Below are 5,253 nucleotides of genomic sequence, written 5' to 3'. Positions count from 1 at the left end.
TAAAGCCTTTTGCGTGTTCTGGAAAAAAAATATTGATACATATGGCTCAACTCTCCCACTCCTTAAAGGAGGGCATCTGCAATAATTGTGGAAGATTTCTCACTTTTCTCAATGTAGCAAATCTAAGTAGGTTCACATTTCCACATTTCCTGTTCTAAATGGTACTTATTTTCCACCCATCCAGCATGTTATCATGCCTAATATGCAGGAGATATTCTAACACCTACCTTCTTTTTTTTTTTTTTTAACACTCATCACCAAGTAACTCTTCTGATATTTTTTCTCTTGGGAAAATTAATATGACTCACATATCTGGTTCCCAGGAGAAATCAATAAAAGGCTAGTTATTAGAGATCTGAGAAACATCAATGTGTCACTAACACCTACTACTACTAATTAACTAAATTCTCACTGGGAAGAAACATATTTTTGTCTTGGAGGCGATTATACTACAAAGCAGAGATCAAAATTATTGAGTTTCTACAAATGTAGCTGCACACCTTAGAATAGAGCAGGTAGGTCAAAAAAATATTCCTAATGTTGAGCAATACTACAGCAAACTCTCTCTTCTTATACTCCCATTTCACTTTCTCTTTCTTTTCCATTTGTATACTTTCCTTCTGTCACTAGTTATTCCAATCCCTTGAACACTATTCTTACTATTGTAATCACAAAATTATATTATGACCTAAGAAGGAGATATTTCTGAAAGAATTAACATTTATGATGTCTCTTTGGTGGGTTGATATCTCAAGGATCTTGTATCTCTCACCACTTTCCTCACCATCTTATGTGATACTCCATGTTTCCCATTGTGAGGACCAAATATGGTAAATCTGTCTTGCCCACTCTATTCCCACTCATGCACCTAACAGACTACACAAATGGAAATGATTCTTTGCCCTCATAAAGGGAATGATGGGGTGAGTCAGTTCCCTCCACCTGGCATATTTGATAAAACATTTGATGATGTTAGCCAATGACTAGGTCAAGAATTAGAGGGAGAATGATAAGAATGAATATGAGTTAATAGAACTGGTGTCCATCAGTTCTGAAAAGGACCTCTATTAGAGAAGCAAGCTAAGATGGTTAAGAGTACAGATTAAAAGGAAAATTTATGAATATGGTACAACAGTGACAGGACATTGGCAAAATGATTTTGGACAGCTTTGCTTCTTTGTGCTTTCAGTTTTAGGTAGGTTATGATTGTTCTTGGCCTCTTAAGGAGTGGGAATTTTCAATCACTAAAATTGAAAGACCTAAGTTCTATCTGATTTTCTGCATTACCTACTTAAAAAGGTTCCTATGTTCTGAATATTAAAGTCAAAATATCCAGCAGGGATAGCAACCATCTCTTGGGACTCTGCCTCCAAAGAATTTCTGATTCTTCAATGCTTTCAAAGAAAGAAAAAACAACCAAAAAAATTTTAACTGGTTTGAATTCACCTTCATTTCTTAGTATATAAATATAATATATATAATATAAAAATAAATATTTTATAAAATATATAATACTGCTATGTTCACAAGTGTGACTACAATCTGTTACCATATAACACTATATAATACCATCAAATATATTCTCTATGCTGTACATTTCATCCCCATGACTTATTCATGACTGGATAAGCCTATATTTCCCAATCCCTTCACCCATTTCTGCCCAACCCTCTACCACCCTTGCATCTAGCAACCACCAATTTCTTCTCTGTATGTCTGTCTTTCTACAATTTTTATTATAAACACATGGCCAATATAGAAAAATACAAAATACACATGGTCAGCCTTTTTAATATTAAAATTACCTAAAACGTCATTATCCAGTGACTTCTTGAGAAGTCATTGTATATATTTACATATTTTTGTAGTGTATACTTATAAAGAGCATATCACATAATACACACTCATCTCTAAACAATTTTTGTCGCTTTATAATTTAGTCAACATGTCAACAAATCTAACTTTGCATCATTTATAATGGCCACACTCATTCGAGTATTAATCTTATCAAATTCCCCTTTCTGCATATCTTCTCATATCATATCTCTTTTAAGTATACTTTTAAATTTTCACTTTAGATTAAATAATGAATGGATCCAAATATGTATTATAATATATACATCTTCAACCTTTCTATTTATCCATAAAGATAACAGATATTCCCCTTGAAAAAGTTGTTGTAGCAATTTTACTCACCTTCAAATTTTACTAACCAGCATTTTAGCTGAAAAAATTCAAATACTTGAAGACAAGTTCTCATGACCTTTAACTTTAATGACTCTCTGAAGTCCTGTAGTTTTTACACGCTCTTAGTGTATCATGATTACGCCTAGTGTATCATGATTACACCTAGATTACAAAATCTCTCTCAATCCTAGCAAAGTACGGAGAAGCCCTTTTTCTGAGTCTCCTGACACTCTCTCTTTGGGATTTGGAGCTTCACTTGACTTAGTGTATCATAATTCTCCAAGTGATTTGTTGCAATCACAAGTACTGTAAACTATCAAAGGACTAAGCCTTTTCATTTTATGTAAGCATTCCTCTCAGATTCAACACTCTTTCACTCATTGTCAGTGACAATTCTATGAGTGATTAATGCCTGAGATTTCACAGGTATGAAGTAAAAAAATAATCAGAGAGTACATTCTGCTAGATTGTGTGTACATATGTGATCAAATTTGAATATTAAAATTATGACTATTCATGACACAAAAGGTGTTTTCTTGAATATAAATAGAAAAGACTAAAGAAGCACAATGAGCATGGTAAGAGGCTCTCTACCAGGGGGTGTTACTCTTTGCTCTTAATTCCTTCATATTTCCAAATAATGTTGTTTCCTTCTCTCTCTAATCTAACTTTTGATTATCTCATTTCTCCTATTCATTTATCTTCCTTTTACCTGCCCTCTCTATATGTTTTCCAACTTCACATTTTGGCATTTGCAACATAGTTCCCACAAAAGCAATGATGGGCAAATAACACATCAATGTTCAGTACTCATATTTCTCAATTCTTCCTTATTTTCTAAGTATTCAGAATACTTCAGCATCTTCTCTACTGATTGAGCCAATGGATACAACAAATGACTCTATGGTATCTGAATTTGTATTAATTGGACTTCCAAATTCATGGGAGATGCATCATTTTCTCTTTTGGTTCTTTGCTGTATTCTACATGGGAATTATCCTGGGAAACCTCTTCATTGTGCTCATGGTAATTACTGACTCTCGTTTACACTCCCCCATGTACTTCCTATTGGCCAACTTCTCTCTACTTGATCTAGGTCTGTCATCTACCACAGTGCCCAAGACGATCTCTGATCTTTTCACTGACTGCAACATCATTTCCTTACCAAAATACATGACACAGATATTTTTTATTCATATCATGGGTGGAGGTGAGATGGTGCAGCTCATAGCCATGGCCTATGACTGGTATACTGAAATCTGTAAGCCTCTCCACTTCCTGACCATCATGAGCCCCAAAACGTGTGTTTCCTTTGTAGTGGCTGCCTGGATAGTGGGGATAATCCATGCTGTATTTCAGTTTGTTTTTGTCATAAACTTGCCCTTTTTGTGGCCCTAATGAAGTAGATAATTTTTACTGTGATTGTCCTCGGGTCATGAAACTTGCTTGTCTAGACACATACAAGCTAGAGTTTGTAATCATCACTAACAGTGGGTTTATATCCATGGCTACTTTCTTCTCTTTAATTACATCCTATATCTTCATTTTGGTCACTATCTGGAAACGTTCTTCGGGGGACTTGTCCAAAGCATTTGTCACATTGTCAGCTCACATCAGTGTAGTGATTTTGTTTTTTATGCCATGTATATTTCTCTATGTGGGGCCTTTCCCCACAACATCACTGGATAAGTACTTGTTCATTGTTGACTCTGCTATCACCCCCATCTTGAATCCTGCCATCTATACATTAAGAAACAAAGACATGAGAGTGGCCATGAGAAGACTGTGTAAACGGATTGTGGGTCCTCATGGGATCTCAAAATGAATGGAGATCTACATAAAACATGCTTCAGGCTCATCAAGAACATTGCAACTCACATGACTGTCATCATTACTATGGTAAGAACTACTATTTGGAGAAATAGTTCAACAAAGGTCTACCTGTAGAAATCGTTGAGTCAGAGGTGACTTTATTTTGCTAACCACAGAGAATAAATTGACTTCACCTACTTCCATCATGAAGAGTGATGAGAACAGAAAACTGAGCTGATTCATAGGAATAAACTTAACATTCAAAATACCATTTTCTGGGTGACATTTTCTGGGACCTGATAATTGTGTTTATTCTCAATTATAAATGAATACCTCAAAAATGATAAATATATCTCATAGTAAACTTATGGATTTAATAGATAAAATGTGACTTTGAGTAAATCAAAATGAGTAAATTCTAGTTTTTTAATTCCTATTTCAATTTTAGTTTAACTTAGAAAAGAACAAAATCAACTATGTGTTACATATATTGAGCCTCAAACACAAACTTGATTTTGACAGTTTAGGATGCTATTTTAGTTTTGTGTTTAGATTTGAGTGATTGTAAGTAGAGAGAGAATTTCCTTAACACTATCAATACTTTAGATAAGTACAAACCAGAGCTTTTTGCAATTTGTCTGTCTTTGTATTATTCTAAAAATATAGTCTCCAATATTCAATCACCTGGTTTATTTAAAAAAATGCATAGAAATAATAGCTGTTCCAAAGGAGAATAATCACCCAAGGATGTGTATTTAGAGGCCCTGGATTCCTTGAATATGGTTTCTTTGTCAGATAAAACATCCCCCCAAGAGTTTACATATCTGAGTTTGATAGTCTTGGATAAAAGTCAAGCCAAAAATGGTAAGGCATATTCAGTTTGATTGGGTGTTTCTATATTTGTAATAAATACCTTATTAAAGTTACACATAACATTTTCACTTAATTGTTTCTACTGCTCTTTAAATAAAATATGCTCAATTAAGGAAACTAATGTCTATATTTTTTGCCCAGTGTATCTCTAGAAACCTTTCCAATAACATCTCTGCTTCCTCTGTGTAAATTAATCATTAATACTTCTTTTAATATGCGGCTCTTGGGTGACTCAATCGGGTAAACATCTGCCTTCAGCTCAGGTCATGATCCCAGGGTCCTGGGATCCAGCCCTGCATTGGGCTCCCAGCTGAGCAGGAAGCCTGCTTCTCCCTCTCCCTCAGCCTGCCACTCCCCCTGCTTGTGCATGTGCTCCCACAA

General features: G+C 34.8%; 1 pseudogene; it reads left to right on the top strand.

Annotated features, from left to right (window-relative positions):
- Nucleotides 1-3,069: 3,069 nt before the first annotated feature.
- LOC114221316 (olfactory receptor 4F6-like) lies at nucleotides 3,070-4,012 on the top strand (annotated as a pseudogene).
- The last annotated feature ends 1,241 nt before the right edge of the window (nucleotides 4,013-5,253 follow it).

The sequence above is a fragment of the Eumetopias jubatus genome, unplaced genomic scaffold (assembly GCF_037043125.1).
Source record: "Eumetopias jubatus isolate StellerSeaLion01/CBP00866 unplaced genomic scaffold, mEumJub1_p1.0 scaffold_7, whole genome shotgun sequence".
NCBI classification, from domain to species: domain Eukaryota; kingdom Metazoa; phylum Chordata; class Mammalia; order Carnivora; family Otariidae; genus Eumetopias; species Eumetopias jubatus.
This window is presented reverse-complemented; position numbering and strand designations above follow the sequence as displayed.